The 12340-nt window shown below is 39.9% G+C and overlaps 1 protein-coding gene across 1 annotated transcript in view; it reads right to left on the reverse strand.

The window, feature by feature from the left end:
- Positions 1-8686, reverse strand: part of LOC117828050 (CUB and sushi domain-containing protein 3-like) — a 293307-nt gene extending 284621 nt beyond the window's left edge. The window contains exon 1 of the mRNA XM_034705024.1: positions 8615-8686. The gene's annotated coding sequence lies outside the window, so the exon portion shown is untranslated. The remainder of the gene's footprint in view (positions 1-8614) is intronic.
- Between the last annotated feature and the right edge of the window lie 3654 nt (positions 8687-12340).

The following is a 12340-nucleotide window of genomic DNA, read 5'->3' on the forward strand; positions in this document are numbered from 1 at the left end:
TTAGTTCAGTATCCAGTGTTTCCCGTTGTATTTTGGATTACTTGCTCCTGTCTGGTTTTCTTTTGTCACACCTGTGTTGATTACCCTGTGTGTATTTAGTCTCTCTGTTTCCTCTCTCCTTTTGTCAGTTCAATAAGTCTTGTTTGCATATTCCATTGGTTTTTCCTCCATGTTTTCTATTGTTTCTCATTTGGACTATGTTTGTGGATTTTTTGGGACTTTGGACTTTTGTTTAAGACACTTTTGTTTATCTCATGGCTTTTGTTTATTAAACCCTTCTTATTTTGTTTGCAGTTGGGTCCTGTTTCTTTTGTTTGCCTTCAAATGTGACAGTATTTTTTGGGAATCTGAAAGAATGACTGAACAAGAACTGAACTGAAAAAGACAATGGCCTGCGAAAGCCTGTGGAACAGCAACCAAATAGATTAGCTGCTAGCTACACTGAGACATCAAGACATCTTGACCTCTGACTAGCTAACACTGTTTGAAGTTACAAATGCCACAATGTGAACAGAGTAAACTAATGGTTCTAACTAATTAGCTAATTGTGTCATGTAGTTAACAGTAGGCCTCACTGTTAGCTAGGATTCAATTGTATGCTAATATTAGCTGTTGTGTCCAAGCTGCTAATAAGTTACCAAACACACTTTAGCTTGAAATGTAGCTCAATTGTCTTTGCATTACTGTTAGTCCAAGTCAACACTGTATCAGAACTCCACTATCACTGTTGCCTCTGTTTCTTCTCTGTGTAATATTGGTGTCTCAGTGTGTAATTTGACATTGTGTTACACTGTTGCAGACAACCAGCTGGAGCATCACATGTTGCACACACAGCCCTGTTTGTTTTTTTTAGACCCACCATTTAACAGTGATCCTGTCTTGCCAACTCTGATGGCGCCTCAGCTTTTTCAGTCGCTGATCAATTAAGAAGGAGTGAAATTATGAAATATCATCAGATTTTCCATGATTACATCATTTGCAAACCTACAAAACGCAGGGGACCTAATAATAACAACAAGTGAGCTTCCCACTCTGGGGGTGATGTCAGAGAAAAATGTAAATATGGTGATTCAGTCCTAAGGTGTTTCCTAAAATGCTGTCTCTGGATCCCTTACTTTTAAGTTGACACAGTCTGCCTCTCCTTAAGTTGTTGTTGTCTGGAGTTTTGCTGACAGTGGAAATAATTGGGCGAGATGCAAGGTAAGCATAAGCCATAGTGTTGGTACGGTGTCAGGCGGCGGAAGCGTAGCTTTGGTGAGTCTGAACAGTGTTGAGAGAAAGGAAGTGTGTAGGAAGATGAGTCTACAGATGCCAGCATTCACTGTTGAACGATGTGTGGGAGTTTTGAGTTTAATTCCTCAACAAAATAGATGTGATGGACTTTCGTAACCTGGCGGCATACACTATCTTACTGATCTCTTTGCTCTAAAACCAGTGCTCTGCAGTATGTGGGCACCCGTAGTAGTTAAACAGCACAAAGGATGGTTACATCACACCCTTTGTAGTGGTGAAATAAAACGCCTAGAAACATCTATTACAACAAAAAAAAACCTGAACTGAAAATGTTTTTTTTTAAACAATACTCATGAAAAATATGTAATACTGAACATCCTTACAAATGAGAGCACAAATGTATCCAGAAAGGAGGAAATCATTGGTATTCCATATTGTTAGTGCTTTGTGGAAATCATAGATTTACAGTTGAGGTAGTTTAATATTCTGAAGGGCTTTTATTCTCCTTCAGGAAATGATATGTAAGTGCTTTAAATTATAGCACACCATCTAGATTCACTGTTACTTTCACCTTAATGGTTTCCCATTTTAAATGTAATTAGTCTTTCAAAGTCGAAACACGTATCCTCAGCTGACCTGCTCCTTTAGTGTGCTTACTGAACCCATATTTAAGGTGCTCATAGTCCAAACTTTGTGACTAGTGCTATGGCTAGTTGAGTCTGTTAAAGGGATGTATTATCCACAGGGTAAAAATAAAGATCATCGTAAGTTCAAGCGGGAGGCCTGTTCCATATCCATTCATCTTTCATTCATGTCATCTTCTCACTGCACCTGATCATGGGTGTTCGCTCTTTAAAGTATTCACCAACCAGGTTTTGCCACGATTTCTATCAACCATTCATCTCACTTCTGCCCAACTTGAATTCTGTTCTCCTCTCTGCTCCGTCAATCAACTGTTCCAGCAAGGATCTTCGTGTTCCTCCACTCCCTCACTCAGTCACCACTCCTTGTCAGTGCCCATATTTTGTTCTTCAGATGACAGTTCTTCATTAAATCGCACATCCGTCCTTCACTACCACCAGCAGTGTAGAGGCCCCCAGGTATCCTATCCTGCAGTTGGCCTCATCATCCCATCCCTTTCCCGCCAGGGAAAATTCACATTTATACATCTAAATCTTATAAAATAAATAATATTTATCTTGTAGTTAAGTCTCTCCTGATCAGACTGTTATTGCTGCTACCAATACTATTCCAGATAACATTAGTGAAGCTGGTATCACTGCTTCTTCAGTTACACACATTAGAACAAATTACTGATATTTACATATTATGGTATGATAAATGTTTTTTGATACTAATGATGTTCATATCTGACATATAAGAGCTCCTTTATGTCAAGGTCTCGTTTACTGGCTATGACATCAAAGCTCTATTGTTTCACTCACAATTTTTTTTGGAAGTGATACATTTTACTGACTTTAGAATCCTCTCTGGTCAGCTTTTTAATTTCTCTTTGAACCCAGCTGAGATTCCAGAAAGCCTTAATTTCTACCCCTTGTTACTGAATTATGTTGATTCAGGTACTGAGGTTCATTTGCATTTGTGGGCTGGTTTGAGAGAGATGCCAGTAATACATGTGGCGGGGATAGAACAACACTGTTTTCCATTTATAACTCAGCCACTGTCTGTAAAATAGTCTGTGCACATCCCTGGCTACTAGCTCAGATAACTTATCAACTAAAAGCTCTGTTGTGTTTTTGACAGTGATTATTAGATTTGTGAATGGGCTTACATTAGGAAAAAATAACATAATCATGTGAAATTGCAGGATAAAACAGTGTAATTGAAAAGAAGTTAGCCCTTCTGTAGAGTATATTTCTAATTGCAGCAAACAGGCTTTACTGGAGGCTGCTGAATGGCAGACTTTGCACCACAGCAGCAGCAATGTGCAGGAGGGGGAGAAAGGAGCAATAAGCAGTGTGGACAGGAAGGGATGGGAATAAGCAAACCCTCGCTTTTAACTAATAAATTTCAAAAATCTGCTTTCTAAGAAAAAGTGGGTCACTGAGAGCAGGCGAAGAATGCTAAGCAGAGGACATTTTTTCCCCTTGAATACAAGCTTGTGTGTGTGTGTGAGCAGTGCAGAGAGTGAGTGAGTGAGTGAGTGAGTGAGTGAGTGAGTGAGTGAGAGAGAGAGAGAGAGAGAAAGAGAGAGAAAGAGAAAAAGAGAAAGAGAGAGAGAGAGAGAGAGAGAGAGAGAGAGAGAGAGAGAGAGAGAGAGAGAGCACACGCAGTATTTACATATTGAGAGTTTATTGTTGTGCCCCAGAAAGGGAAACAGAAGAGCAAGTCCAAACAGAACATTTCAAAGAATGAGCATTGTTGCCGTATCTGGAGTATTTACTATCAATTTCTACAATCAGCTCATCTTTGTCAATGCATCTAATGAGCTCTCTCTTAGGCACACGCTCATAGCACGCATACACTTTAAATAGATAAAACCCTCAAGGATTGGCATATATAACACAACATAAAGGATTAATAAGAACAGAGACAAAGGGGGGACAAATGCTGTCCCAACCTCTCAATGTTTCCCCATCTTTTTTGCTTTTAATCCCCCCCCCCCCATCCTTCTCCATCTATTGTTTTGTTTTTCTTGGTGATCTCTCTGCCTCTCTCTCACTCTTTGAACTTCTCTGCCCCCTCTTCTGCCCTTTCCAATCAGGTCATTTGTTCCTCTTCACTCCTGTGTGAAAGAAAATATCAAGTGTATTTCAAGAGTAAAGAAAAGTGCCATGGGATATGCAATTTTGTCCTCACTGGAAGCAAAGGCACACAAAACCAGGCCTCCATTTTTTTTTATTTTTTTTCCCCCCCTTTTCCCTCCATCACCCTCTGTACAGCCACAGCTGGTATAATACATGCAGCCGCTGCGGGATGAGTGCACTAAGAGGGCAATTACAGGATTGACTCTCAGGATTCAAATTTCATTTCCACTCTTCTCTAGATAGAGTGTGTACAGAGAGGTGGAGCAGTGGAGGTAAAAATGCCAGCAGGGTACACATTTCGACACGATTTACTGATTTCCCATAACAGTTATTGTTTTATTTTCAAATTATCAGTACATCACTTTGTTTGTTCTCTGCCATGCCTAGCGGAAAATGTGTAAAACATCTGTTAGCTGAAACACTGCAAGACAAACAACCACTCAAAACAGCCTGGTATACAACCTTCGCTACTTGACAGGTACTACAACTGGTTCTTTTTTATACTGTATTAATACCAGTAGTTAAAATGATGCGTTTAGTGATTTAAAAAGTAATTTACCTCAACTATTGTTGAATTAACACTTCAAATAGTTTAATACTTTTGCTTTGAAAAGCACCAAATTGAAACCAAAGATTTCTCCCAACACCAAGTTCAAAGCGGGTCTCAATCATACTCTTTGGAATATTAAGAACATTCAACTCAATCCACCAATGAGCAAGCACTTAAAATGTCCCTCTAACAAGCAGAAACCTTGAGCAGAACTGGACTCACAGGTGGACAGCTGTGTACCTAGACCAGCTTCCATCCAACCAGAACAGGCTTTCTTACAGTAAATCCTTGAATTTAGCTAAAATAAGCAGCAGGGCTTGTGTTGAAAAATGAAGCCAATGTGGAAAAACACTGCAGGTTCTGAGTCTCCACTTGAGACTGGCTGCAGAAGCAAAGGAAGCCCCATTACCACCCATGTTAAAATACCCAACATTACAGCAGATATAAGCATGTTGACAGCCTGGTTCGAGAAGCAGCTTTGGGTATGAAGCTCATAAACATATAGCTACATGTCTAGTGTATGGTTGGGTAAGCTGTTTGCCAGGGGGCTTAAGGCCAACCTCAGCTCCCCCTCATTGAATGTATCGATTATTGACCAAAAGTTAGGTTGAGCTTAGGGATAGACCGATATTCGGCATTTTGATGCATTTCGGCATCAGCCTTTTTTAAAAATCCAATGGCCGATAAGACTACAATTGCCTACAATTACTAGTGATTTAAAACTCATACAACCCCACTCTAAACAACTGAAATATCCCTTTAAAACAAAGATAAGTGAAAGATTAACATTTCAGTTAAATTGAAATTTTGGAAAACTTTATTTACTGTAGAAAAACTTTAGGGAGCTATTTATTTGTTTAAGTTTTCATTTAACTTTATAAGACATGCTGCTGAGCCTGGGAGCTCCCTGCACTTTTTGTTAGAATTTTAAAACAAAGATGTCTATTTTCTAAGATAAAAAAAAACCTTTAGCATGTTGCAAATCTGAAAAGCTGTTTTATAAACATATGCCTAAAGGCATTTAAACGAAGTTAAGTGTTGTAGTTTGTATTATTCAAAATTTTGACGCCAATATTTTACCTTTTACTGCAAATGAATATTGGCTCCAAATATCGGTTATCGGCCTCCTTGACTACTAATAATCGGTATCGGCCCTGACAAAAACACAACGGTCTATCTCTAGTTGAGCCAGCATCTCCAATATGGCCACTGCCATCATTGAGCTCTAAAATGTCTCCTCTGAAACCATTGGGTGACATCAAAGAGACTACGTACATTGTGTCATACAGCCCAAGCTTTCAAACCAACCATCAAAAACCTACTCTAGATCACTCTGACACCAGTGTGGTTTAGTTGAACCTTGGCCACTCAAACAATTTCAGTAACATCAAGAAAAGATGTGTCATAAGAAAGAAAGACACCCAAACATCGACTCAGATCTGGTCTGGTAACTATTGCACAATACTTACATCTTGTCTCACATCCTCTGTAACTAGGCTTTGTCAGATTATGAATTTTTGATACAAGTTCATAAAGTGCTTCCACAGCAAAGTGGGCCAGCTGTGAAAGAAGATGTCATGGTAGAAATGCATATAAAGCAACCAAAGCAGCATGTGTGCTTATTCTTTTTATTTTATACTGTGGAATATTTCAAAATAAGGTAACTTCTTTGCAATTTATCTATGTGTCCTGGAAAATGCAACATGGGAGGTAATAAGGGATTCCAGAGCTGGTTAATGTTGAACGTTTATCCGTCTCTGGGGGGGTCGTACCTAGAGGCTGATGCATCAGGAAATGTTCAAACTAATGGTATTAACTTATTAACGGATATCAACACACTCATTTAGGCGATCAAGCATGAAGAACGCTCTATTTCTCTCCAGCATCGTCACAAATTAGAGTACTGACAGTAACGCAAAGGTAGGATCAGTCTGTTTGCATCACACACAATGCCATGTGACAGCAAAGACATTCACATGCCTGCTCATCCATTTTAACAACAAAATCATTAGGTACTTCTCATGTTCTTCCCCTCCCCTCATCCTTTTTATTCATGTTCTCACTAAGGTTAGGACTGGAAATGCTCATTTAAATGCAATGTTTCCCTCACACTCACTTCACACACACACTTCTCGTTCTCTCATTAGACTGTCGTGAGACAAAGCCTTGGTTAATAGAAAGGAGTCTCAATTAGTCGATGAATAACCAGTTATATAACAATCCTGCTGCTGCTGCTTTACAGACTGAATTCAGTAAGTGTTTCTTCTAGAGTTTCTAAGGATTATTAATATGTCTGTTTTAATTTCCATCTTTCAAATCTAGCTATTAGATACCAGCAAAAGAAGTTTTTGTGAAAAGATGTCGTTGAATTATAGGAAGAAAATATAAATTGGAAGAAGTCCCTTTGTCGCATGAGAACACATTTGATACAGTGAAATCATGCACAACTAGCAGTATATGTTACATGCTTTAAACATTTGAGTCCCTGCCAGAGAAGTCATCAAAAAGGCCACTGTTGCATTACATGTGTACTGATTCACAAAGCCCTATCTCATCTTGTATGAAATGGTGAATCTCAAGTAATACCATTGGAATTCATCCAGTCAACTCTCAACAGCAGAAGTGCATCACAAATGCTTCTTGCCATGAATATTCAACAAACACTTCCTGTCAAAGTGAGGGGCCTCTGAGCAAGGGGAGAGGGGGATAAAAACAAACCTTTGATAGAAAAAACAGAGCAGAGAATTTAGGAAATTAAATCTCATTATGGGGCATGAAAAAACAATGGGGAGACATGGGACCAGTCCGCCACAACCTGCTTTGAGCGACAGTTCGTCACCTTCATTCGTCCAGGGACAAAATCTTTCCAGCCTCATGTTCAAACATGAACTGATTAACCCTGCCAGTGGAGCTTTGGGAAATAATGTAGCACGCCAGCTTTAGTTTCATAGTCCATGATGGTGTCTACACAGAATGTCGCACTTGTCATGAGGCATGCTGACTGGTTAAAGGTCACAAAGAAGATGGTTTTAAAATGTTCGGATTCCAGTTCAATCCTCTCATGTTGCGTCATTTTAATGTGATAAATGCAAGGTTAAAGTCTCTTAATTAGGTGTTTTAAGGCTATGTGTTGAGAGGCTGCCTGTAGCAGCTCAAAAAATCAGTCATAATTTACTATATTCACCAGACAGCCATTCGTCTCTAATGTAATGATTTAGGCGAGGGGAAGAAAATCCTGTCATACTGTTGTGCTGTATTGTTCCAGGTAGTGAGTCTTATTAAGATGAGGAATCTGACAAGTCTTACAAAATGTTATAACTCTATTGCTTCCAGTTTGAAGAGCAACTGGGTCAAAGGGAGAGAAAAGATGGCAAAAATCTTGACAGACTTTCAATCACCACTTACCCAGGTAGCATCAGCATTTCAACAAATCCTGACAAATAACACAGCAAAGGTTTATAACCAATAACAAATTGTAGCACTGTTATACTACTGTGATGGTTACGCATCGGTTAATGGTATTGTTAGCTGTTGTTTTACAGTTGGTTCCTGTAATATGTTTCGACATATCCTTTACATAAGTACAGATGTTGCTGGTGGCAAACTTTGGGTGTTTTAGGTGTTTGTAGTTCACCATGGATTTCTGTGGACTTTAGCTGTGTGAACGAAAAAACTAATTGTGTGAACCAAAGTAGGGGGATTGTAGCGTAACGCAACTCAGCTGGGACGGAGTGGCACTTTCACTAACAGCGGGCAGCGCGCACACACAGCGACAGCGACACCGACACACCCGCCCACCCACCCACACAAACACAAACACACACACACACACACACACGCGCACACACACACACACACACACACACACACACACACACACACACACACACACAAGCGCGCGCACGCCAAACTTTTCCCGTTCCTAACAGCACTTCATTCATTCCGGTTCACGCGCCAAAATCCTTCTTTCCCTCTCCGTTCAGAGTTTCTCAGGGTGCACACTTTGAAGCTCTTACATTGTTTAAAACATAGATTGTCTCTGTCTTTGGTTTGCTGCACTTACCGGCTCGAGCTCAACCAGGTCGTGTCCGGAATGCGCAAACCGAGCGCATCTGGTGCGCACCCTATATGGATGTATGGAAGCCAAAGGTGGCCACGTGACCGTGTTTAATTAAACTTTTTGTTTGTTTTTAAATTATGTGTTTGAAACAGGTAAGGAAAATGCCTGTGGAAATGTTTGCATTACTCTTTTGATTGTGTGTGAGGTTAGTCGCCTTGTAATGACCTTAATAGTGGAATATAATTGTTTGGGAAAAATTATGTAATTTCCAACGCCCAGTGGGAGGAGCTACACCCTTTAAAATAGGGCCAGTTTTGTCTCTCTTGGCAGTTGAGCCAAGTTACTGAGCAGTTTAAGTCGCAGTGTGTTTTTGATGAACAACCGCTGTTTTCTTCTGTGTCAAGTGAGTAACTGTAGTACTCAGCCGACACTTATGTATTGACAAGAATAATTGTAAATTATCTTCTTTTTTCACTTTTGTAAATTTTTTCTTCTATTGCACTGGGGAGGCCGGCAGCCAATAAAACTATCAAAATTAAGTCTTCCGACTACGCCTGGGTTTTTTCCTACATTGTTTTGAGTCCAGAGAGAGAACCCTGCAACATCAGCATAATATAACATTACATGAGGTAACACATCATATCAGAACCAACCCATCGTAACATATCTTAAAACAATAATACGATGTAATGTTAAATCAAACATAATGTAACACACTGTAACAAAACATTATATAAGTAATGTAAGGTAAGTAGCGTTAACAAAAGTAACTTAATGTAGGTAACATGTCGTGACATGACACAACCATATGCTGTAATCCCAGGACAGATTAGCTTTGATTTATTTCTTCAAAAGACACTTGTATGAAAGCACATCTCACAATTCATTTTGAAGACATCTCCAAACTACAACTTCCGTCTTGCATCTTACATTTCTGATTGGACTTTAAACAGGGTCCAGTGTGCATGGCAAGAGAATGATTGGACTGCAGCTATTCAATGCCAACCGCAGGCTACACTGGAACCTCAGACAAGTTGGCTGTTGCTCCCAGAGATTGGGCAATGGGCAATCAAATGTGTTGTTTCATCATGATAAGATCTGGCTTGATGCTCCACCATTCATTTGCTGGAATGCTTGAAAGTTGTGAAATGACAACAATTGATTACATCTCTTTGATTTGTATAACTTCAAACCTGGAACATGCAATCTAACATTATACAAGCATTTTAAAACAGGGAGATGGGTTAAGATATACTGACTGCAAAGTTCATCACACATTATTCATTAATGTGTCAAATTTTTCCTCCCCACTGATTTCACATTCATTCGTTGAGGGTACTCATCCGACAGAAGCTCCAAAAGTACTCAAAACTACATTCTGACCTTGTCCTGTCAATCTCTTGTTCAAGATAAGTGTTCAACTTGAACACAAAGGCTGCTCCACTCAACTAATCATGTTGAATTCAACATGTTTTTGTGTCTGTGTGTGCATGTGTATGAGAGTAAGAGAGAGAGAGAGAGAGAGAGAGAGAGAGAGAGAGAGAGAGAGAGAGAGAGAGAGAGAGAGAGAGAGAGAGAGCAAGGCTGTGTTTTTGTGGTAACACAGCTCATCTCACAGATGGAGGAGGCCCTCTGAACCACAAGTCTTTAGGTACATGCTTGTCCCCCTCTCAGTCTGCCACACACATACACACTTACGCTTACACACACACACTTACACACACACACACACACACACGCACACGCACGCGCACACACACACACACACTTACACACACACACACACAGAGATTTCTCAGTTGACATTTCCAGGGTTGCCAGATTAGCAACAATCCAGCTCCACTTCCTGCCAAAACAGATCAATGAATCACTTCAGAACCAAACTTGGCAACCCTGAAACACACACTTGTATACACACAAAACGCATCATATTATTGTCATTTGGGCCCAACAGTGATCCAATTATGCATAAATAATCTTCTCCTCATATTACTCCTTTTATGTAACTTTGCATTCTGATCACTAGTGACATAAAGGGCAAGAGTGTGCAAAATTAGCAACTCCAGGCATGGGAAACAGCCCTGAGGCCATTCTTTTGTTTATAGTGTGTTCATTGTGTGCTCGCCCTACTTTTTTGTGGATTCTATAAATGTTGCTAGTATCACCCTGAAGGAATTCAGAAGATTTAATACAAAATGCAGCCCCTGCTTGATCAATCTGAACTGTACTCTGAGAACTGAGATATATAAAGGCCTTGCTTTGGCATTGTTGATGCAACCTCACATGGGTTGAGAAGCTGTTCTAATTTGCCTGCAACCACGGAGAAGGAGTTAAGCTTCGATATATCTTTGCAGGAGGTGTTTCTTTATGCTGTTAATGACACTAAAAAGTCCTGACTACTTTTTTTTTTTCTGTATATAGCTTCCATAAACACCTCTTACTGTAAGAATATTGACAATGACATGGTCTTTAAAATACCACTTGGTGAAAATCTGCAATCCTCGCTCTCAGATGTGCAAAGTAAACCTCAAAACATTAACACACATTTCAGAAAGCCATAAAGCTCTTATACTGTAAGTTGCATTATGCAGAGCAGATGGGATGTATCCACCAAAGGTTCTTCCTCCTCTCAGGCAGCATCTTGGCTCGGCTGCCAATAACTGCTGCCTTAAGATCTTTTAGTTAGATAATAAAGCCTTACAGCTATAGGAAGACATAAAAAAGCTTCCAACTACTCCAAAAGTTTTTAAGTCATGAGATGGGAAGAACATTTTGTCCCTCTTATGGCCAGTCATCTCTAAAGAGGCTTAATGCACAATTGAAGTCTTTCCATCAACCCGATCCATAAGCAATTTAAAATCTTGTGCCTCTTGGGGAACAATATGAATCCTGTGCATTGTGTCATCACCGCATGGCAAGGAAGTCCAAGGGTGGTGCTTAAAAGTAATGTTTAATGCATAAGATTGAGTGCCAAAGCTAGTTGACTGGTATCTGAGTGGCACACATGGAAAAGTTTCAAGGAGCAAAACTGAGTCACCCAAGGGACTGTGTCTTTCATACTTCACTTTAAAGATAGGGTTCAAGCGAGCACATATGCAGGCTTCCAACACAACCCAGCATAAAAATCCACATGGCAGCTCCACATAATCTCATCCAGCAGGTGAGTCATTTCTGCCATTAAACACATCTGCTGGAGCAGTAAGATGCCCGCTCGAGGGAGCAGCGTGTCATGAGTGGGTGGAGGGTTTGTGTCACTCACCATTCTTCTAATCTTCAGGCTACTGCCATCCTACATTTTTAACCTGGCACCGCTCCAGATATTTGAAGACTAAATTCATTGTCAAGTCACATCAAGTGACATTTTTTGGAGTCGGTCCCCTGACAGTGAATTGGAAACTGACTCTGAGGGCTCATAAAATGTTGCTGTGAGATAATGCTTTTAAATAAGTTGTACAGTGTCTGACTGTAGGGCTTACAGCTGCGACTTCTTCCCTTATGTCGGGAAAGTCACCACTGGTGCTGTCACAGTGTCCTAAGAGTTATTTCATTATACCTGCACAGCTGAAGGACTCCTGTCTATAGATTACATCATCTTCATAGGCTTTGTAACACTCTTAAGCTTTAGGGGAGACTTTTTTTAAAAACATAAATTAAAGCCTTTTTCAGCTTCAAAGTCTCAAGAATTTTTTTTTGTACAAGCATGAAAATATGAAATGATCCTATATTTGG

This window comes from Notolabrus celidotus, chromosome 16, assembly GCF_009762535.1.
Source record: "Notolabrus celidotus isolate fNotCel1 chromosome 16, fNotCel1.pri, whole genome shotgun sequence".
NCBI classification, from domain to species: domain Eukaryota; kingdom Metazoa; phylum Chordata; class Actinopteri; order Labriformes; family Labridae; genus Notolabrus; species Notolabrus celidotus.